The sequence below is a fragment of the Hippoglossus stenolepis genome, chromosome 5 (genome assembly GCF_022539355.2).
Source record: "Hippoglossus stenolepis isolate QCI-W04-F060 chromosome 5, HSTE1.2, whole genome shotgun sequence".
Taxonomy (NCBI): Eukaryota; Metazoa; Chordata; class Actinopteri; order Pleuronectiformes; family Pleuronectidae; genus Hippoglossus; species Hippoglossus stenolepis.
The window spans coordinates 4739772-4750166 of NC_061487.1; positions in this window are offsets into that span (position 1 = coordinate 4739772).

The window sequence follows — 10395 nt, forward strand, 5'->3', positions numbered from 1 at the left end:
GGATGGGATGTTGGCTGTTGTTGGGGTGTTTTCTGAGTGATCGCTATGGTAAATATATGCTGCCGTTAGTTGGTCTACCTTAAAAATCTGTCCACCTAAAGTGAGCCAGATTAGGTTCCACTGTGAACCAGGTAGGCTCCCCTATACCTATATAATCCACTGTGGTTCACACACACACCTCTTAAGGGTTCACAGTTTTATTTAATTACAAATCATCCCATTCACCTGCTTTCAGTGAACCTGCAGCTTCTGAACTACTCCTTGAAGGTTCATCCTGATCTCATCTAAATCTTAGTCACCTCTGAAGTTTTTTTGCCGAGCAGAATGTTTGTCTCCACCCTCTGGCCGCGAGAGTAATTACACAAACTGTCAAAAATCCTTCAGTTCCAAGACAATAATTCATGATCTGTCTGTCTGTTAATTCTAGAAATCTCTGTTTGTGTCTCATGTCCAGAGAACAGTTCATCCTATCACCTTCACTCTTGTTGTTCAGGATAACCTTTGTCTTGTAATCATAACGATGGCTGAAACTCTTAGTGTGCGATAAACACTGTCACCTTCTCCTGGCTAGAAACTATGTTCAGCAGCAGAGAAAACAAACAGCATCTTAATGCTGTACTTAGACAAAGTGATCTGTATCAATCAATGAATCAGCACATGAGAAAACATTCAATAATTTGTTAGATAGTTCAATAGGGATCAACACTCCAAGGACAAGGCAATCATCATCTCATGCTGCTAATTCTGCCATGAGAATGTAAACACGCACCCAGAATCACATCATCACATTTAGACCAGCTCAGAGCCGCACACTCCTTTTTCTTGCGGCTGATCACAATAAACGTCAAACTGACTGAAAGAGACACTGTGGCACTGCCTCCGCCTAGAGGATATCCTGTGAACTGCACGTCCCCCTGCATGCTGGGAAATCTGCTCTGATGTGCGTTGTGCACTGTGGAATGTTCAATGACTGACATACTAAATACGAAAGAGATTAAAAACAGCTGACAGAATAAAACAGTGGTCACATATTCCACATATAATTACTGTGAGTAAATTTGGAATATAAATTGACTATATGGTGAGGTTCCCACCATAAACCTCTCGGGGTTTGTTTAATCTCACCTGCACGTTTTTAGATGTTTGTTTTTGTATTTCCATGGTTTGGAAGTGTGCAACTCTTAACTCTGTCCAACTCTTAACTGTAAAAGAAATGGAGATTATAAAACTAATAGCACATATTATTTTTGTAATAATTGTACTATTGTGATTATACAAATAGTAATATAGTCTTTATATTGGTATGGTAGAATATAATACAGTAGAATATAATAAGGAAATTCTATAATAGTTTAGTTATAGTACCACACAGTACTAAACTAAACCAGGAGTGGTCAGGTACAGCAAGCCAGAGACTGGGAAATGTTGATGGACGTAGGCCAGCGGCTTACAGTCCCATCATATATTGTCGCTACCAACCTGAGACCTGACCTGATATTCTGGTCCAACATCCTGCGCATTGTCTACTTCGTAGAATTGACAGTACCCTGGGAGGATGCTGTTGATGAAGTGAACGAGAGGAAAAGGCTGTGGTGGTATGCAGTCGGGGCATCTGAGGCAGAGGTGCTGGAAAGCAATAGTTTGTCCTGTGGAGGTTGGCTGCAGGGGTTTCATTGCAACGTCCACCATCAAAAACCACTTAGGAAGGTTATACTTATTATTTTTTGCAATTTCTGTTAAAGGCTGAATGTACAAGAAATAAATATACACAAAGAAAGGCAGTTGTGCAAATGTTTCTATTCAATGCACAATATTCAACTTAATATCAATTCATATTTACAATGCAAAATATGTAGCTTCTCAGTTCCAAAACATGTTCTGCACTGCAGCACAATATTTTTAAATATAGGCTTGGGTTTGAATATGGCCACAAATATGATTATTTCCTTGTATGAAAGAAGTCCCTTTTCATTAAATAAATGCCAGTACTACACAGTATGAAGCCGTGCATCTTCCGCTCCAGCAAATATTTCACAATAAAAAAACCTTTTTAAACAAGGGAATGGATTCCATCAACAGAAACGCTCGAGTGCTTTTATTTTGAAATGGCATACAGAAAGTGTTGCAACCATTTGTTTGTGACATAAATTCATCAGATAAATATTAAAAATCAGTTGAAAGATCATCTTCTCTGTTTATTCTGCTGTGAACCACAATGTTAATCTCTCTATGACACAAACGTATTTACATCACTTCCCGAACCCGTTTCAAAGTAAAAGCACTCCAGCGTTTCACCTTCTGAATCCACTCATTTGTTCCAACGGGGCTTTGTTTGTTATCGACAGGCCAAAAGATCTTCATACCGTAGAGTCCTGACATTTACTTTAGTACATGAACCAACTTGTTCTTGAAGGAAATGCAGGAGATAAACCTGCAGCTCCGCCGCCAGTAACCGACACACAGCGTGTGTGAAAAACAGACAACGGACACACAGCTGATCTGCGGCGCAACGACAGCCAGTGAGTCCAGAGAGTTCGGGATCGACAGTGAAGACTGTGAGATCGACCGGTAGATCGCGATCGACGGGTTGGCGACCACTGAAGTAGAGTATCTTTCTGGAACTACAGTGCCTTGCATAAGTATTCACCCCCCTTGGACTTTTTCCCATTATGTACTGTTACTAACTGGAATTCAAATAGACTTAAATAAACTTTTTCCCGTTTGATCAACAAAACATGCATAGTACTTTGGAGGTGCAAAATAAATTTTATTGTGACACAAACAATAATGAGAACAAAAAAGTTGACATCTGTTGGGTGCATAAGTATTCACCCCCCTGTGTCAATACTTGGTAGAACCCCCTTTCGCTGCAATTACAGCTGCAAGTCTTTTGGGGTATGTCTCTACCAGCTTTGCACATCTAGAGATGGAAAGGTTTGTCCATTCTTCTTGGCAAAAAAGATGAAGCTCAGTCAGATTGGATGGAGACCGTCTGTGAACCGCAATCTTCAAGTCTTGCCATAGATTCTCTATTGGATTGAGGTCTGGGCTTTGACTGGGCCATTTTAAGACATTAACATTCTTTAATCCAAACCATTCCTTTGTAGCTCTGGCTGTATGTTTAGGGTCATTGTCCTGCTGGAAGATGAACCTCCGCCCCAGTCTCAAGCTTTTGCAGACTGCATCAGATTTTCTCCAAGGATTTCCTGTATTTGGCTCCATCCATCTTTCCCTCTATTCTAACCAGTTTCCCTGTACCTGCTGAAGAGAAGCATCCCCACAGCATGATGCTACCACCACCATGTTTCACTGTTGGGATGGTGTGCTCAGGGTGATGGGCAGTGTTGGGTTTTCGCCACACATAGCGTTTTGCATTGAGGCCAAAAAGTTCAATTTTGGTCTCATCTGACCAGAGCACCTTCTTCCACATGTTTGCTGTGTCTCCCACATGGCTTCTGGCAAACTCCAAACGGGATTTTTTATGGATCCCTTTCAACAATGGCTTTCTTCTTGCCACTCTTCCATAAAGGCCAGATTTGTGGAGTAGACGACTAATAGTTGTCCTGTGGACAGATTCTCCCACCTCAGCTGTGGATCTCTGCAACTCCTCCAGAGTAACCATGGGCCTCCTGGTTGCTTCTCTGATTAATTTTCTCCTTGTCCGACTCTTCAGTTTGGGTGGACGGCCTCCTCTTGGTAGGTTTGCGGTTGTGCCATATTCTTTCCATTTTCTTATGATGGATTTTATGGTGCTCAGAGAGATGTTCAAAGCTCTGGATATTTTTTTATAACCTAACCCTGCTTCATATTTCTCCACAACTTTATCCCTGACCTGTATGGTGAGCTCCTTGGTCTTCATGATGCTGTTTGTTCAGTAATGATCTCCAACAAACTCTGAGTCCGTCACAGAACAGGTGTATTTATACTGAGATTAAATTGCAGACAGGTGGACCCTATTTACTAATTATGTGACTTGCAAATGTGACTTGTGAATGCAATTGGTCGCACCAGATCTTTGTTAGGGGTTTCACAGTAAAGGGGGTGAATACATATGCACTCAACACTTTTCAGATTTTTATTTGTAAATAATTGTGAAATCCATGTAATATTTCCCCCCACTTCCAAATGATGCACTATTTTGTGTTGGTCCATTACATAAACTCATGATGAAATAAATTTTAATCTGTGGTTATACCATGACAAAATGTAGAAAAGTCCAAAGGGGGTGAATACTTATGCAAGGCACTGTACATTGTCTATATGAACTATTTTGATTTCTATAAAGGTTACACAGTATGTATGTCACTGGATCAGAGCAAATAAAGATGGAACACAACATAACTGAAAGATAAACATTTTTGAGTGAATTTATGAGATACTTTCAGACTGATGAAGGAAACTGTGGATCAGAGGCTTGACAAAGCTCCTGCCCCACTAACTCAGGCCCTGCTGCATATGTTCATCTTTTATTACCTTCACGAGGTATTGGTCCCCCTAAGATGATATATCAGTGGTTTAAAGTCGAAACAACAGAACAGGCTGTTTTCGCCTGCCTCTTCGGAGGCTGGACTGGTACCGTCTAGGTGGGGCTGAGAGACAAGTGCGATCCCGAATGACATCATATGGGGGAGGAAGTACGAAACGCAATGTTTCAATAACATATTTCTTAGAATGGACTGAGTGAAAAAGTCTGTGGAGCGACTGTTTTCATACTTTGAGGCACCCTACTGACCCCCTTCAAGTCATCACAGATTGTAAAAGCCCAGAACATGTATTTTACACAATATGGGCCCTTTAAAAAGCTGAACGGAAAAGCATAAATGATCATTTCATGATTTGTGTATATTCAGGAATTACCTCACACACACACACACACACACACACACACACACACACACACACACACACACACACACACACACACACACACACACACACACACACACACACACACACACCACATTATTGTCAGGTAGTTACTACTGAAGTAAATAAGAAATACTCTCCTGTCATTCAACTGGAGGCCAAAATACTGCTGAGAGTGATGGAGGTCGCAGTGAGTCCCTGAGGGAAATGGACCACTCTGACCTCTGCTCTCTGTTTAATGTTGTAATCAGATGTATGACTGATGGAGTTCTTTGTGGTTATCTCAGATTCAGAGTGTATGTCAGGACGTCTCAGAGCTCAGTCAGTCAGAAATCTTTGCTGCAGGTCAGACTCAACATCTGAGCATCAGTCTACTTCTCAGGAGACATGAGCTGGGATCAAATGATATCATTCAGTCACATGACATCCCCTGTTTCCAGGTGACATTGTCAGTCCTGTTTTTTTTCTTTTTTTAAAAAATGTGGCCTGGCCAAGAATGATGGGACCGGACACAAACCTCAATTGTGTAAGGGTTCTTTTATTCCCTGTCAAGTTGGAAGTTACAACTGAAACAACCCCTCAAGTCGGAATTTCGACTCAGAAGGTCGGAGGAACCTCATTACCCCAACTTTGAAATCCAAGATGGCCCCTCTGTTTATCAACAGTAGTGAAAGCTTTATTGTAGAGTACGAGCCAGAGCTTTCAGCTATCAAGCTCCTCTCCTATGGAATCATCTCCCAGTTTCAGTTCGGGAGGCAGACACCATCTGTATGTTTAAGAGTAGGCTTAAAACCTTCCTTTTTGATAAAGCTTATAGTTAGAGCTGGTCCAGGTTTGTCTTAGACCTGCTCTTAGTTATGCTGCTATAGGTCTAGAAGGTCGGGGGACACATGACACTCGGAGCTTCTCTTTCCAGCTTCTCCTTCCTCTTCTCAACCGTTATCACATCAAAGAAATTCATATCTCGTCAATGCATATTACTGACTTGAATTCTTCCCCGGAGTCCCTTTGCCTTATCGTCCGCAGATCCAGGGCCGCGGCTGTGGCCACATCGTGGATTAAGATCTGTGGATCACGTATCAGTGATCGTAATGGTGGATCCAGTATGACGGATTCTGTATCGTGCTGGCTGATCGTGATAATAATGGCGGATCCTTTTTCGTGTTGGCATCCGATAATGGGGATGGACCACGATCGAGGTGGCAGCTGATGATGGATCCTAATGGTGGCAGTGGACAATGACTGTGGATTATAGTGGCATCTGATCTTGATGGTGGATCATGATCTTGCTGGCTGCTGACCATAGACTATGATTGCAGCAGGACTGCTCGATACATAGTATTTCTCCTCAGACACTTGACCATTCCTGACAATAATCCATCAATTCATCGACCTTCAGTTATGCTTCAAAATGTTTACCCTTATCAATGCTGCTAAAACCTTTATCTTGATGATGTTCTCCTTTACACTTGACATCTATTGCACTTCTGTCCGTCCTGGGAGAGGGATCCCTCACATGTGGCTCTCTCTGAGGTTTCTACCTTCTTTTTACCCTGTTGAAAGGGTTTTTTAGTAGTTTTTCCTTACTCTTGTTGAGGGTTAAGGGCAGAGGATGTCACACCCTGTTAAAGCCCTATGAGACAAATTGTGATTTGTGAATATGGGCTATAGAAATAAAATGTGATTGATTGATTGATTGCTTTATTAGCACTTCTGTCATTAAATGTGTACTACACATAGTACTGTCAATTACTGTCTGTGGACGTTTTACTACAGCGTTAGTATGCGTGAAATGCAGCGTAATGCGTTATTATGAAATGTTTTTGCTAAAAATGGCTAGCTGGCTTGGGTTATTCGGGTGTGACGACATTCCAAGCTCCGGGTGTAATGGATCGCAGCATTAGTATCCACTTCCAGCTTCACAGTATGGACAATAATACAGAGAGTGACAGTGTTTACTGTAGGAACAACAGCCTAATGAACTTCAGTTCTCAGCACATACTACACAACAATAGCAGCTTTCTGTAATGGAAAATTATACCATTATACCACACTATATATTATCTCTGCTTATGCATACTATTTCTGCACCTGGCTACATAAAGATCAAACTCCACATCATTACACACTTTCAACCATAAAGGATGTATATATTGTATATGTATAGAATGTGAGGAATTCAGCAGTTTTTTCATATTTTGATCAATCTGAGGTGATTTTCCGCTCCGTGAGGAAAATCTAATTATTTTTCAGGAGCTGGTCAAAAAGAGTTCAAAGATATGTAGGCTGCACGACATGAAGGGCATGTGTTTTACTGCTCATTCCTTTCAAATATATGCTCTGTAACGGTGCATCAGTGAAATGATTACATAATGAATATATACCTAGATAGACACAAAGATCAAAGATGTTTACTAAGCATTAGAAAACAGCACAGTCATTGTTTCTGAAATATTAAAGATGTCTACACTTATGGAGAACAACAGAACTAGTGACTGAACTAAAAAAAAAGTATTTTCACCTTTTCATATACTCATACAGCAATGTTGTTTAGCTCCATACATTTTACTCTTATATATTTGTGAGATTGTTTCTGTTCTGTTTTTTCACTCATCTCTTGCTGATTGTTCGGCCTGAGATCAGTGTGGTAATCAGCTGAGACTACAAATCAATGTGGTCCTCACCTACTTAGTAAAAATAAAAGAGCCATCATCTAAAGTTTATTTTTGTAGCTGTCGTTTAAAAGCAAATTGCAGTTTGTAAAAATATAAATATAAAGACTGCAATGGGAAGTCAAGTCATCTGTGTTTTCTCTGGGACAATTAGGATTATTACATCTTGAAGCATTGTGAAGGGAATAAAGATTCTACCACGAATACATTTATTTTAACATTCAATCATCATGTTGGAAAATATTACCTTTGCCACGGAGGCAGTTTTCACCACTGTCTGTTTGTTTGTTTGTTCTTGAGCAAGATTCCACAAAAACAACTGGATGGATTATCACAAAACTGCCAACATTTTGGTGAGGATTTTTTTTGCCACTTTCTTAAACATTGTGAAATTGGGAGGTTTTCAACATTTTCCTTGATTTGTCAGAGAATAATTCATGGTTCTCGATTTAAAATAAACACAGGGGACTGATATTAATGAGTGTGTGAAATCTGGTGCAGATTCAAATAAAAATGTGGATCTACTTAGCCTAATTTGGATGTGGTGTCATAAGAGGACTGTTGGTCCTTGGCAGAGGTATACACTCTACTGAGTGACATTATAGAGGGGATATACCTTTTTACATTTGTTTTTTTTATTTTAAAGTGACTGAAGACTAGACTAGAGACTAATTATCTTCTTTTTTTCCCCCCACCTTTTAATTAATTTAAAATCATCATTGTCCTAAATGCCAGATTTTCCCAGCTCTTCACACAGGGTCACTGGGCCACGATTTGGTTCCATCTGTAGTGTTGCTCAGCCCAATTCATATGTACATGTGGAACATTTTCTGATTGCTTTTACCATGTTTCATCACAGACATTTTACCACAGCTGCTGCCCTTCATTTTCTTTCAGGATCCAACAGATGCTTCAAGGTCTTTCCCTCCTCCTCCAACTCGTCCTCGTCCTCCAACTCGTCCTCGTCCTCCTCATCATCACGTCTGACCTTCCTGCCTGTGGATGAGAGCACAAGGTGACAAAAGAAAAGAGGGGAATCATTCTCACTCATTCTCACTCACACGATATCACTCTCATGATGTCATGACTTTTTATCTATTTGTACATGTACTGTTCTGCAAGCAGCTGCAACCCGAGCATCACTGTTCACAGAACTCACCAACCTGGGAACTGGTTTCTTGCAGAACCTGAACTTAGAGGAAACTTTGGTTTGAGGTTCCATGTGTGTTTTCACTTGATTTTAAAAACTCAGATGTTTTTGTGTTTTTTTATAGTGTGTATTGTTTTGCCTAAATCATATTTACACTTTTAGTGCTTGGTGGAATCATCAGTCGTGAGAAAAGTGACACTGATCTTGTTATTGATTTTTTTGTGTTTACTCTAAATCTAGTTAGGAGGACCCCTGCAAAGTGACACATCTCAAGGACTCTGAATCAGACATGTTTATGAATATTATATAAACTGTTAAATGACATTTTGTCCAGAGTTTGTTACAATACAATACATAATATTATAGCCAGAATGAAAAACAATGTGCTCCATGTTGTAAGATGCCAGCGGGTGTCGTCCTGATTGCAGAACAAGAAATGGAAAAACTGCATTGACATGAGACAACAGTCTGTTGTCTCATCTTTTTCATAAAAAAAAATCTAAGTTCATTTTTAAAGCCTTAATGTCTGATCTCATTAATTGTATTACCTGTTGACATAGTCACTCAATGATGTTGGTTTTTTATGTCTATTTTAATAAAGACATAAACATATTTTCCAGCTGTGAATTAAATTATAATTACAATTATACTGGTGTTTTTTATTTTTATTTGTTTATGGTTTAAACATGCTCACAACACCACCTAGTGTTTCAAACTGTCTTGGACCAATGCTTACATAGAATCAACCCTTTGGCATGTCTCTATGTCATGACATTAATATATCTGAAAAAGTGAACACCCTCTAGTTGTAGCTCCCTGCCACCAGTGACTGATCGTGAGTGGGAATCTGTCAAGCAGTTCCTTTTTAAGGTAGGTAGGTGTCTCTTAGCCCCAGCTGCATTCATAGGGCCAGCTCCACGGAGAGACACTTCAGCCAAAATTTAGGGGTGAAATTATACTTTAACAAAGTAAACACTACCTGGAACTGTCAAGAACCACTGGAACCTCCTCAAGTAGCCCCATAGCCCTTCTAAAGCACAGAACGTCTGTGAACACCCTTGGGACTGCTGGAACCCACAGGACCTTGTGACCTCTACCTCCTCCTGCAGGTCTGCTGAAATCTCCAGAAGGACACTGGTTTAGTGTCCAGGTGAGGTCATTTTTTACTCGTTTACGAAACTGTTAAGAGAAGTGTTAGTACCTAAATCTTTCTTATTTGTAGCAGTCCATCAAGGTCTTTAAAAGAGAATGGGAGATGATACTCTAATTGGTTTATTGCGCTTCACGCCCCAGACACACCCATGATTAACACCTTAAATGCACTTACTCTATGCCCTTTAAATCCTTGATTGTTACAATGGAGCCCCAAATGAGTAAGTGAAGCGTCCGTTAACTGGCTGAATTAGTTCATGAGGATTTGAACATATTATCTGGCAGTCGAGGCTGTGTCAGCAGCAGAAATTGAGCCTCCCGCAGCTTCATTTTTTAAATGAAATATGTGCATGTGCGTTCAGGAGGCAGAGCTGATGATGGCAGCATTCATCAGAAACCTCACTTCGAGATAATGAATACAAACATTCAGTGGATATGAGACTGTCGGAAACAGGCGCCCGCACTGGCCTGCTTCATTTCACTGAACATGTTTTAATTTGCGGCAGCAGAGATGAGTCAGCGCCTCCTGATGATCACCTAAGCCTCCGGCTGTTT